Below are 14,512 nucleotides of genomic sequence, written 5' to 3'. Positions count from 1 at the left end.
ATGACACACTAGAATGGACATCCCTGGAAAGGGTTATATTAGACATGGGCTTTCCTTATAAGTTCACAAGTTGGATAATGGAATGCATCTCTTCAGTAACCTATTCTTTGAATATAAATGGTGGGTTAACTAGGCTTTTTAAAGGAAGAAGGGGGATAAGACAGGGAGACCCAATGTCACCCTATCTTTTTGTGTTGGCTATGGAATACTTACAAAGAGAGTTTGCACAGCTGATGAAAAATAAAAAGTTCAAGTTTCATCCCAGATATCAAAAGCTTGGAGTGGTGCATATTTGTTTTGCTGACGACCTACTCATGTTTTGCAGGGCTGACTTGCAATCCATTAGATTGCTAAGGCAGACTTTCCAAAAGTTCACTGAAGCCTCAGGTCTTCAAGAAAATGCAGAGAAGAGTGCAGCCTACTTAGCAGGTGTTTCAACAAGCCAGAAACAGGATATATTACAAGAATTGGGGTTCCCTGAAGGTACACTACCACTTAAATATTTGGGGGTCCCTTTGGCATCAAAGAAACTTTCAGTTATAAAATGCTGGCCTCTAGTAGAGAAGATCACACAGAGGATCAATTGCTGGACAACAAGACTCTTATCTTATGCAGGGCGAGTGCAACTGATCAAGTCAGTGCTATTTGGAATACAATCATACTGGGCACAGAATTTTCTACTACCAAAGAAGGTTATGAAGATGGTTGAAGCTATCTGCGGGTCATTTCTGTGGACAGGTTCATCAACGGTGTCAAAAAAGGCCTTGGTTTCCTGGGACAAAATTTGCTTACCACAAGGAGTAGGTGGTCTAAATGTGATGAATTTGGTGTTTTGGAACAGAGCTGCTGTAGCAAAGCACCTATGGGCAGTGGCAAAAAAGAAAGATTGCTTATGGATCAAGTGGATCCATACATTCTATATAAAACATCACACGTTAGAGCATATGCCAATACCCAAGAATGCAGCTTGGGTGGTCAGAAAAATTTTGGAGTCAAGGAAATTCATTGGGGATGTTCACGGTATCCAAGGTAATCTTATGAGTAGGTTGGATCAGCTACAAAAAGGCAATTCCTTTAGCATTAGGAAGCTATATCGACTGCAATTCCCTCAACACCCAAAGGTTCCCTGGAAAAGCATTATGTTGCAACCAAAAATGCGTCCCAGATTTAAGTTCATACTATGGTTAGCATTACGAAGGAGACTAGCTACAGTGGATAGACTGCTGAAGTTTGGTATTCAAATTCCTCAACAGTGTATCCTTTGTAAGATAACTGATGAAACCTTCGATCGTCTATTTTTTGAGTGCTCTGTGACAAATGAAATGTGGTCGAGGCTATTGAATTGGCTGAGACATTGCAGACCTATTCGAGATTGGCAAAGTGAGGTGGAATGGATAAGTCATGTCGCCACAAAAAAGAGTGGACATTTGGAAATAGTTACCTGTGTTTTTGGTATGATGGTTTATACCATATGGAGAGAAAGGAACAGAGTTCGATTCCAGGGGGTGTAGAAAACGTGAACAGCGTGTGCAGAGAAGTAACAGTTCATATACACACGAGAGGGCAAGAAATACAACACTGGAAAGGAGCTCTTACAACTCTCAATGGGTATCCGTAATAGGAATATTTTGTCTTTCGATGTATTCTTGTTCTGATGTATTAGTTTCAATCAGTTGTTAGTTTTAACTAGTTACTTAGATATAGTGATGAATTCACTTAGTCTACAGATTTAGGCTATGTAATTAGGGATGTAGATGGTCTGAATCTACCTGTTCTGTAAAAAATTTTGGAATGAAATAGATAAGCTATTTTTTTAAAAAAAAAAAGATAATTCAAGGACTTTTGACCGGATTCTAAGCAACAAAAAATTGATTCCAGTTATATATAAATTGTAGATTTTGTTATAAAATAAAGACTGTAAAATAAAGACAAGTATATAGAGAAACTGATATATTATTCGAATTCCAAACTGATGTACATAATGAACTGGAATCTCTTCTATTTATAGAAGAAAGGAAGCTGCTATGTAAACTGCTACTGCAAGCTGCTACAAGCTGCTGTGTAAGCTGCTACTACAAGCTGCTGTGTAAGCTGCTACTACAAGCTGCTGTGTAAGCTACTACAAGCTGTTGTGTAAGCTGCTACTACAAGCTGTTGTGTAAGCTACTACAAGCTGTTGTGTAAGCTACTTGTAAGTTGCTTGTAAACTGCTTCTGTACCAGATATAGATAATCTTCTGCCGGGGGTAATCTTTATCCATAACGGAGTATCGAAATGATAAGCTTCTTCAGGAAACTTATTTATGACGGAGAACTAAATGAACATCCATAATATAATATATATTTATAACACTCCCCCTTGGATGTTCATTAAAAGATAATGTGCCTCATTAAAAACCTTATAAGGAAAACCCCGTGGGAAAAACCCTTAGTAAGGAAAAAAGAGTGCATCGCGTATTTTACTCCCCCTGATGAAAACCTTGTTTCAAATATTTGAATCTCCTCATTCCAATCTTGTATACCATCTTCTCAAAAAATTGAGTTTGTAGAGAATATTATCCACCACTATTTCAGATCGATTTAAATTATTCTCATCAAACCAAGAAGCTGGTACAAGTCATTTCATTGAGTTCCTTGTAACTTACCTGCATCAGCTGCTTGTAAAAAACTTCAATGGAGTACTAAATGGATAATCTTCTTCAGGAAGATTATCTACAGCGGAGTAATAAATGGACATCCACAAAAATATTTTCAAAGCATTCCTCTTATTCTCATCAAACCAAGAAGCTGGTACAAGTCATTTCATTGAGTTCCTTGCAACTTACCTGCATCAGTTGCTTGTAGAAAACTTCAATGGAGTACTAAATGGATAATCTTCTTCAGGAAGATTATCTACAGCGGAGTAATAAATGGACATCCACAAAAATATTTTCAAAGCATTCCTCTTTGGATGTTCATTATTATGTGCCTCGTTAAAACCTTACTAGGAAAAACCTCATGGGAAAAATCCTAGTCAAGGAAAAGGAGTACACTAATAATATACATTTGCAAGCTGCCTCATTAAAAACCTTACCAGGAAAAACTCAGTGGGAAAAAACCCGAGCAAGGGAAAAAGAGTACAGTGCAGAGACTTGGGTATATCTGGATCAAGGAGTTCATCATCCTCTTCTGGAGGTAAGAATGGATCCTTAATCCATGTAGGAGAAGAACTGTATCTTGCTAGTAAATTAACAGAAAATGCTATGTCAGGCCTTGTAGCATTAGCAAGATACATTAGTGCACCAATTGCACTAAGATAGGGTACTTCGAGACCAAGGAGTTCCTCATCCTCTTCTGGAGGTCGGAACAAATCCTTATCCACTTCAAGTGATCGGACAACCATTGGTGTACTCAATGGGTGCGTTTTGTCCATGTAAAAGCATTTTAAGACCCTTTCTGTATAGGCAGATTGATAGATAAAGATCCTTTCTGCTAAATGTTCAATTTGTAGACCAAGACAAAGTTTTGTCTTTCCAAGATCTTTCATCTCAAATTCTTTCTTAAGATATTCAATTGCCTTTTGGAGCTCTTCTGGAGTTCCAACAAGATTTATGTCATCAACATAAACAGCAAGTATAACAAATTTTGATGACATTTTCATTATAAAAACTACATGGACAAATAACATCACTTACATAACCTTCTTTCAGCAAATATTCACTGAGGCGATTATACCACATACGCCCAGATTCTTTTAAACCGTACAAAGACCTTTGTAATCTGATCGAGTACATTTCTCGAGACTTTGAACTATATGCTTTAGGCATTTTAAATCCTTCAGGGATCTTCATATAGAATTAATCAAATGAGTCATATAAGTTATGACTTACATTTAAATGGCGTGACATCTTCAGGTGTCTGGACTACAGGTCCGATCCTCACAATCTTTTACAATATTGTGCGCTATATTGTATCAAATATATCATCGACGATCATTTTGTATCGGTTCCTAAGCGACATAACTTGTTGAGATCTCATCACTTTCTTTATTTTCAGGTACCTGAACTTCTTCTGGAGTTTCATGAAATGTTATGTCGTGGGCTATTCTAGAGCTCATTTCCTCCTCATTATGATCATTTTGATCATTAGCTCCTTATTTTGGAACCGATTGGCCTATCACGCTTCATGCGTACAATAAACTTTATCCTTCAGGGACTTTAATTTTAATAGGAGCATTTGCAGCTGAAATATGATATTTAATTTTGGATCAGCAAATGCTTCTGGCATTTGACTAGAATTATCTTCTGAGTGAGGATCATACTAATGATAATTCGATTCATATAACATATTTTTCAGCTGTTTATTCCATCCCCCAAATGTTAGAAAAACTAACATATATCCCTAATCTTCTTTGGGAAACATATCTTTGTGTATTGTGGTAGAGAAATTAATCATATACCACACATCAAAAGATAGTAAAAATATTTGGTTTCTGATCCTAAACCAATTGTGAGGGGAGGACATATCATATATTGTTGGTCTGACGCATACAAGTGCTGCTATATGCAATTTTAGGAAATCTTAGACCAACATATGAATTTTTGTTCTCATAAGCAATGGTTTAGCTATTAATAGGAGGTATTCACTGCTAAACCAGCTTGGATATAAACCAGCATTATCAAGATGAACTGTCTTGATTTCATAATCTGAAAGTTATGCTCTTAATTGAGAAAAACAATCTCAAGTGCCAAACTACAGGTTGACAATAAACATACATGTAACCATCTTATATATGCATCTATAAGTGGTTCACATGATAGGTGAATGGGCCCATATTCACCTTTTATATATTTTAGAATCAGGAGTCTTAGTCCAAACTTTAGCTGGTATAATCAATTTATTATGAGAACAAGCAACACATGAGAATTCTTGAAGAATCTTCTAGTTCTTCAGTATATGCTTATTTGAATTCTCAAATAGCTCATTTAAAAATGGCAAATGAAAACTTCAAATTTATCATGGCATGTGCTATCTCTTAATAAACTTCTGGTTTACTGTGGCACAAACTTTTGCATTAGTAAACTTCTAATTTACTGTGGCTACTTTTGTATAAGTAAATTTCTGATTTACTGTAGCTGCTTTTGCATTAGTAAACTTCTGGTTTACTGTGATACGTGATGTAGTACAAATTGAAGAATCAGGCGGGTTACTTCTCACATACATATTTACCCCCTATGATTGTGGAAACATTAAGATTTTTAATCTTTCAATCATTTGTAGTCTCAATATGATGGTCATTTGTATTAGTAAACTTCAGGTTTACTACAACATATGTTTTGATCACAATCATATAATATGAATGACATTTTTGTATATAAGCTCTTCGAAAGCCTTCATTTATTATCCACAATCTTATATCTATCGGACACTACTGGTATCATGTGTCTTCTAGACAAACAGTTAGCTCTTCAGGAGCTTTTGATAATTTTGTACTACCAAATAGTGCTCAGACACTTCTGGTGTCACGAGAGAAAATCATGATCACATTGACAATATAAAGACAATTATAAATTTATAAATGTAATAAATAAGAATTTCAGTATTCTTACCACCAACTTCGTGACAAATATCGCCTTCAGGGAGAAACGCAATTAACATCTAAATATTTTATATCAAAGCGGTAACTACATAGTCATTACATCCTTCAGGGAAAGATACATGAGCTGTTATTTCCTTCGGGGAACTCGATAACTAACCATAACATATTAATGTGGTTGTAGTAGAAAGCATTCTACAAGAATACTTTTGCCTTGGAATGATATTTAATAAAAATTTCCAAGATATTTTACGTCCAACGGGTACGTGCGACAATGATTTTTATGCCACAAAAATAAGATTTATATCCTTTGTTATTCTACCTCTTCAAGAGGTGAGTTGTGGTATTTCTTCATTCAATCCAGGGAATGAAAATGTGCTTCAAAAATAACTTTGAATAGCTTATTATTTTATTTAAGCACAGGAAGACACAGTTTCATAATATTTTCCTGCTTCAGGAGAAAATTTCAATTGTATTACTTCTTCAGGAGCAAATTTAAAATACGAAAAAATGAGTATATATTCTCTCAATCATATTACCTCTTCTGGAGGTGAATCGTATATTTTTACATCTAAAGCGCGTTCATATTTACGAGCTTTATTAATATTGTCACATTCACTTCGGGGAATAGATTAATATTTATCAAAAGTTCTCATTCTTCAGGGAACGGAACATAATTATTTGAACGAATTACACCAAATCGTGTAATGCTTCAACCTCTTTTAAGATAATGCTACTTCAGGAGCAAATCGAGGCATGTAAGTAATATAGAGAAATTTTCTCTAGCTTATCTTCAATTGTAACTATAGAAAGCCTAAATTATTACTTCTGGTGGTCATAGGCATATAGCACTTCTGGTGGTTACCAAACTTTAGTTACAATGAGATATATGAAACATACCACTTCTGGTGGTTGTATATTTCTTGAAAACTCTGCTGGAGTTTAAGTGGATCTTATAATGTATCCACTTTGTAATCCTTTATTAAGATAATAAGGATGAAAATAAATACCAAAATAGGTATTGTGTACGTAACACATAGCCAAACAGGCGATATAAAGATATTAAAATATAAGCAAAAGGCTCAAATTAAATTACGAAAATTTTGCCACTCCAGATGCAAGTGATATCTACATCACTATTGCCAAGAAGAAAAACTCACCACCTCAAGATATAATCTGTCTTGTGATGCTCGGAATGAACAAGATCTAACCACGGACGTAAGAGCGTCGCCTTACATCGGAGATAAACACTCAGATACTTTCAAAGTATTTGCTCGAGATGGCAGAGTCTCGTGCTGATAACGTGTTATAAAATAAAGACAAGTATAGAGAGAAACTGATATATTATTCGAATTCCAAACTGATGTATCTCTTCTATTTATAGAAGAAAGGAAGCTGCTGTGTAAGCTGCTACTGCAAGCTGCTGTGTAAGCTGCTGCTACAAGCTGCTGTGTAAGCTGCTACTACAAGCTGCTGTGTAAGCTGCTACTACAAGCTGTTGTGTAAGCTACTACAAGCTGCTGTGTAAGCTGCTACTACAAGCTGATGTGTAAGCTACTACAAGCTGTTGTGTAAGCTACTTGTAAGTTGCTTGTATGCTGCTTCTGTACCAGATATAGATAATCTTCTGCCGGGGTAATCTTTATCCATAACGGAGTACCGAAATGATAAGCTTCTTCAGGAAGCTTATTTATGACGGAGAACTAAATGAACATCTATAATATAATATATATTTATAACAGATTTGAACATATTCCTTACTATATTTCTACTTTTTTAGAAGCGGGAGTTTAGCAGCTCTTCGTCGTCCAGCTTTTAGGGGTATTTTTGGAAATATTCCTACTTCGCGGTCTTGCTAGGGTTATTTGAGGAATTCTATCTGACCTGTGCTTTAAGCTTGTTGCGGTGCGCTTTTCTTTGTCAAACACGTATTGTAAGCGTCAGGCAATTTTTCAATTTCTCATCTCTCCCTGCTCTATGTTGAAGACTCCTCTTGCTAGACTACAGATCTCTTTTTATTCCCTCTTCATTTTCTTCCTTTGGTGTTGGAGTTTTGGATTTAAAGCTGTGTATATTGGGTTGATCATTTCAGCTTTGTTCGTTCCCAACTCTCTTTTTTCTCACGATTGTCTCTCGCCATATCTGACGAAGAAGTGAAGAACGCAAGTTTTCCCAGAGTCTGAAAAGTGCAGGTTCTGCTGAGAACCCAGCTGGCTCTGCGACCCTTCCTGCAAATCGACTGTGAGTCCTTTTGGTTTTCCTTTCAACTTTCGCTTTCTCTTTGTCTACTTCTATTTTGTCTATGTAATAGCCACCATCTTAGTTCTTGTTAATTTGACTGGGTTGTGCTTCTAATAATACCTCCGTGTGTCTCTTTTTTTCTTTTGAGAAAGTTCCGTTTAATAATTAGGTTCCAAGCGCCGCACAAGCCAAGTTGATACCCTCATACCCCCAATGTTAATGGTTATGTATTTCAGTAAGAATTGAGAATCTTTTTTTTGGGATAGAAAAGGATTTTCCTTGTGAGGCATCTACAGGTGAATTAGTTGGAAATTTGACTGACATATGTTTTTTCTTAAATACTAAGTTAGTTATCACAGAAAAATATTGCTATAGGTTAGAGATAATGGAAACGGCAAGGACGTGCGGACAGACAATTTCACGATTTAAGCACGTACTCCTCTTTTTTTTTAAGCTGTGGTAGCTTTTAGATCACTTTTCAAATTCTTTGACCTTGTTTGCAAGTAAATAGAAGCCATTGAAAAGTGTAACTTGCATAATACAATTATGTGAACTTAACTCGGCTTCTATGTTCATGAAATGTGAATCTAAAAAGCGAAAATAGTTGTCTTCTTCTAAAGTTGGATGATAAATATCCGGAAAACTTATTAAGAAAGGGAGTAAATTCCATCTCGAGTCAACAAATGGATGGCTCAAGCATAAAATTTAAGTCAAACTTGCCTTACAAAGATTGATCTCTAAACTTGATGTTGCAAAATAGAAACTTACAGGGAAGTTGTCCTTGGACAAGTGGGGGCAATTGAAACATTATAATATGAAATTTAAATGAAGTAAAAATTTCACAATGTCGAAAGATGAGAGGTTGTTGAAAGAAGAGAGAAAATTGCAACGGGAAATGACATTAATAGTAACATTGCAGCCATCTGCATTCATTATTAATACTATGGGCCCGTACCTATGTGAATTCATTATTAATACTATGGGCCATCTGCATTCATTATTTTTTTTTTTTTGATGAAGTAAGTAGAATATACCATAAAAGGCATCAGGAAGATGCAAAAGTTACAAAAGAAGTGAGTTTGACAGCTCGTTTACAATTAAGGCTACAAAACTAGAGAGCTGACAAAGTCCAAAAAAACATCAGAGTTATTTACAGTAGTAAGGTTAGCCCAGTGAAACAAATTAATCAAACATCTAGCCTTTAAGCAACCTATTGAAGTTGATAATCCATCAAAATATCTACTATTCCTTTCGACCCAGATACACCAAAAAATGCTTGCAGGTACCATATTCCAGACTTTCTTGATGGTTTTGTCAGCTTCCCTTAAGCTCCAGCTCACATATTCCTCTCTGGCATTGAATGACATAGTCCAGTGTAGACCAAAAATGCTGAGAAACATGTTCATATGTCTGTGGCTACTGAACAATGGAGGAAACGATGGTTAACAGATTCTGAGTTCACTTGACACATATAACACCTGTTGGCCAGTTGAAAATTTCTTCTGGTGAGGTCGTCTTGGGTGAGGCATGCATCTTTTAAGGCCAACCAGCTGAAGCAGCAGACTTCATCATTTGAATCTACATTCATTATTAATACTATGGGCCCATGCCTATGTGAATTCGGTAAGTGTTTACTTCAGTTCAGGTTTGAATCCATTTGCAATCTCCTTTGTGGCAATTTGTATGTCGGTATGTTAGTTGACAGACTTTTATTTTTTTTGCAAAGTTTTAGGGCCATCTTGTAGGAATACTGTAGTAGATTCAAATGCACCAGCAGTTCAGAGCTGTTCAGGATAAGGGTCTTGATGCTTTCATTTATTACTTGAGATATTGATGTTGATGATGGGAGGTAATACTTTACTTTTTTTTATTTACTACATTTGGATAAGTAGTAGATATGTGAAAGAAGGTGCAGATGATGTTCTTTGGCTATGGGTAGAGTTGGAGGCATTGGGGAGTTTTTGCTATGCTTTGTCAGAACTGATGTGTTAGCAACCATGGCTCACTCAAAGTTGTCATGGCCGACTTTGACTGACGCCATGACGATATTGGAATTTTGTTCCACTTCTCTCCCCATTGGTTTAACATTCTGCTTTTCAGCATTTACTTTGCAACAAGGTATGAGTGACACATTTTGCTTCTATCGATAATTAGTGTGCGCTTGCGAAGTTAAATCATGAGTTTTGTGTTTAAGAAGCTAAACAATTTAAGTTATATGTTATTGAAACCTGTAGTATTGTGTTGATCTCTAATTGTTGTTATGTAGGGTTATTAACACTTGGTAGGGGAAGTGCAACTTCTGGAGTGGCAGTCTGATAGATCACCCAAATCACATCAACTAATTGGATATCGTGACATTAAAAAGGAAAGCGGTATTCAGAGACTACCTGTGCATGAATTCATATTAAATAGAAGCCTAGACGACCATTTTTCAGTAGTGTCTTTCCTACTCTTTCTTGCCAAAGGGACTGCATTCATTTTCTTGAACTGATTCCTTGCATATTATTGTAAGGTAAGGTCACCAGGGCAATAAAATTAGGCTTTACAAATTGTCAAAAATTAATGAGTTGATGGTGTTCTTACTAATATGTGTTACTCGATGTATTTATATGTGACTGAGGGGGGCTATTTGCATACCCTTAGTTGATGATTTAGCTTAAATTGTTCAAGCATATTTCCTGTCAAAAAATTTGTCCAAATATATATGATTAAGCCCTTGAGTGGGAAGAAAATAGTTTAATGAAGACCAAGAGAAATATTTTCCAACTACAGTTAAGAGCCAGCAATGAGTGCAAAAGTTAATTTCTCACCATATTAGGTTTGTTTTGCCTGAGGAATCAGGTTGTTAAAATTATTAGTTGGATAACTTGCTTACTAATCAACTGACTATGTGATAACCGAACGAATGACTCCTTTGCAATTATTTTTCATTCTCATGGAATATCACCAAATTTTTCTGTACACTGCATAAGCTTTATTGAATTTGCATTGGTTAGATGGTTCAAGGTTTGCCGGTAAAGGCAGAGCAAAGCATGAGGTCTTCTTATTTGATGGTTTACACTAAGCAGTATGAGCCAATAATTTAATAGATTTCCTTTATTTAATAACTTAGATGCATTGGAACATATACATTAAGGTGGTTTAATTTGAAGATGGAGATCACTATAACAGGAGAACAAACTACTCCTATATTATATGAGCTTTACTATATTATTAAACCGATCCTTTTCTGTCTGAAGATTTCAGAGGAATTAACATGTTCTTTTATTTTTTTTTTGGTCGATATGCTTTAAAGAGGGAAAATAAAAAATTATTCATCACTTACAGGGTCTTTCTTATGCTATTTATATGTCTGGTGTGCTTTAAAGAGTAAAAATAAAAAATAAACTATCAGTAACAAGGTGCAAGTGATGGCTCTGTGAACATCTATATTTTAGTTTATTTGTATGTTTCAATTTAAAGTATGATAATGTGCAAATGTGTCAAATTAGAATCTTACATTTCATTGAATTAGAATTTAGTGATACAAATGAAGGATGTTCTACGTATACAACTAAAGATTTCTTAATTTATTATCAGTAAACATTGCTTTTGTGCCATCGTCTAATTTCATTGGTCAAATCTACTTATACTTCTTATATGATTTCTTTTACCATTCAGGGGTTGCTTTCTTTGGATTCTGCCAGTTATATATCTGTATGTCTTAAATGTCAAACTTAAAGCTTGTCAACGTGAAAGTTCTTTGGGGCTTAACCAACAAGTACTTTTTTTTCTTATGATTACAAAGTTACTTCTTGTACATACTGTTTGTGGATGCTTTTATACTTTAATTTTTAATGGTAAAAGGTAGAAAGTATACTCATCCCACGAGGATGGTAAGCAAAATAATGGCTGAAAATTGAGAGACACTCAAAGAGCAAACAAAGTTATATGTGGTAGCAAATACCAATAGAAAGACTTATTTGTTATCCCTGTATTTAAAGAGAATTGATAAGGGATGTCATGCACCAATGTTTTGAGTTGCGACAAAGATGTGGCTATTTACTGATATTCATGAACTACAAGATAAAATAAACGTAAATACTAATTTATTATGTGAGTTTATCACTTCCCGATGATTCATATATATGTAGATCCAATGTGTTGTGAGTTGATGCTTCATTGTCTCAAATGCTTTCCCATTCTCTTTGCAGCTTATCTGCACTATTTGCAGTGGTCTTGTTGTATATGTTCCTGCAATATCTCAGTTTGGACAATTTGCTCTATTTTTCCCTCCTCAGTCATATTGTGCGTTCCAAAATACTTTTTGTTGCTGATGAGAGTAAAGTGCAGGTTGTACATAGCTTCTATCTGAAGGTGGACTTCTGATTCTTATCATGCATGATCTATCTGGTATTATCCATACAGTTCAATTTGCTCTTTGCTCTTATATGACTGAACTTCTAAGGACCTCCCCTCTCCTGAGGAGTCCCAATCCAATGCAGATCGTCATCTCTTAGACTACTTTCTTCATGCTCTATATGAAGCTTTTTATCCACCTTTATAATTGTCATGCATCATTATGTCCTTTCTTATTCCCTTTGTGCGCTTACACTTTATTTGGGAGGAATTCAATCGTGATTAAACTTCGATGCATTGGATTTGTTGTAGGTTCGGAGTGAATGAACAGGGCTGAATGAATTCGCTTTGGTGTAGAGTTGGAATTCATGAACTGGATTCGGTACATTGTTGATGTAAGTCCGGATCTCTTATCTGTTCCCACTGTAGTTGTGGTTGTTGGTCTTCTGGTTGGTTCTAATTTTATGAAACTTCCACTTGGGAGAGATATAGCTATTAATCTCTGGTAGTTCTTTCAACAGAACGGGATGTATATGGGTGCTACTCTAGAAATTCTATTGGAGATTTCCAGGCCTCATGTTTGTTTTATGGTTCTAACTTGCTTAGATCCTGATTCATCAAAAGGCTTCATTACAGTAATTAGTAAGCATCCACCATTCCTGCCACCTGGGCAGTTGTTGAATCGATCTCTCAAAGTGTATGCATGTTTGAAGCGAGGTATAGTAATATGTGATCATCAATTGCGCTTATCTTTTTATTCTACTTTAGCGTATGCATTTTCCCTTAAGAGGTTCCAAGTTCTGAGAGAGTTTTTGAAATGTTAAGAATGCAAAATTGTTGTTACTAAGATTTGATCGAAGACAACAAGAAAGGCTGAGAAGCACACTTCACTATTGAAAAAAGCTTTAGGATTTACCGATTTTATCAAAGAAGATTGACAAGAAAGATCTTATATTTCTACATCAGGCTGTTTTAGAAATAGCTGAAGTTGGTCATGTTGAATTTACAGTGTCCAAGGAATCAAGGAGCTCAGAGATATAGTACCTCTATTTGTTACTTTATCTCTAGATATGTTAAAATCAGGATTCTACGATGCCCTCCCTCTTTTTTTTTTTAATTATTCATGGTAGAATGCATTACCTTTTGGAAAATATCGCTACGTGGCTTAGAGTTTATTTTTTCTGTTGTCTGATTTCGTCGTTAATCTATTATGCTCTAACAGGATTCACCGTTGTTTCATAGTAGTTAAAGTTATTAATGCCGTCATGCTAAACGACTGAAGATGAAATATGATTTTGTGTCTAGCATTACGTTTCCCTACAATGCATAAGCCGCACAATTGATTAATTTGATGGATTAGACAACATACAGTCTGTATAAGGTGCTTTTGGAGGATGTTATTTGAACAATCTAATTTTCCACCATTCATAGGATCTCATGAATTAAGCTAATACCTTTTCCCCAAGTGAGCTTGGGCCCGGGCTCAGCACGGGCTCCTTGCAACTAGTTATAGTAATAAGGGCAGTTGAGGAGCTTGGGGTCGTCAGGGTTATTTTGGGAAAATTGCAATTATTTTGTGCTTTAACTATGTTGTACTAAGTGCTTCAGTGTTTGTATTCTTTTCCTATGGCCCCCGCCTGAACTTCTTTTGCTGTGCAATTGTCACAGATGACTTTATAGTGGGCTCCACTTGCAGCCTTTTAATGCAGCCCCAGTTAAATTTACCATATCATGGTAATTAGCTCTCTATTTGAATAACTACAAATAAAATCAAACTATCTTATTTGGTACTTTATGTATATATAAATTTTTTCCAAATTTATTTGGTACCTTATATTCAAGTTTAACATTTTAAAGTCTGTCAATACGGAGAATTAATAATTCTTTGTAGCTCTAACAAACAAATTAATATTTTCAAGAAACACAAACAACTCAGTTCAAATGGGCAATTACTTTGACAAGCTCAAGTTCATATTCAAATAAATAACATGAGAGAAAATACTCAACCCAAAGTCTCAAAGACACAGCTTAACCGAAATTAGTTAGACACCCAAGAAGAGAAAATGCCAGATAGCTTAAGAAACTAATGAGGTCAAACAAAAATTTCACGTGGAATTCATGAAGATAAGAACTCTACATTGAAATCACTAGAGAAAAAGCAATTGAGTCTTAACCAAACAAAAAAAATCCAAATCAACATAATGGAGGTTTTAGAGTAATAAATAAATACATTGCGAGGATATATGCCAAGTGATTTATACTAGAATGAGGATTTTTGAGCGAAGACAATTGTTAAACTCTTGTTGCAAATAAACCATTCCTTCTCGCAACATTATGTATTTTATAAGGAAAAAATGCT

At 35.4% G+C, this 14,512-nt stretch overlaps 1 long non-coding RNA gene across 10 annotated transcripts; it reads left to right on the top strand.

Moving 5' to 3' along the window:
* Positions 7,488 to 13,392, top strand: LOC109207563. 10 transcript variants are annotated; one of them, XR_002065225.1, is made up of 3 exons: positions 7,488 to 9,438; positions 9,542 to 12,870; positions 13,163 to 13,392. It is a non-coding gene; the product is annotated as an uncharacterized LOC109207563 (long non-coding RNA). The 10 variants fall into 10 exon arrangements; XR_002065466.1 differs by having other exon boundaries at positions 7,488 to 7,815; positions 9,185 to 9,438; positions 9,542 to 13,246; XR_002065271.1 differs by having other exon boundaries at positions 7,488 to 7,815; positions 9,098 to 9,438; positions 9,542 to 13,246.

This window comes from Nicotiana attenuata, chromosome 1, assembly GCF_001879085.1.
Source record: "Nicotiana attenuata strain UT chromosome 1, NIATTr2, whole genome shotgun sequence".
Taxonomy (NCBI): Eukaryota; Viridiplantae; Streptophyta; class Magnoliopsida; order Solanales; family Solanaceae; genus Nicotiana; species Nicotiana attenuata.
The sequence above is the reverse complement of the archived record's forward strand: the minus strand, read 5'-3'. Positions and strand labels throughout refer to the sequence as shown.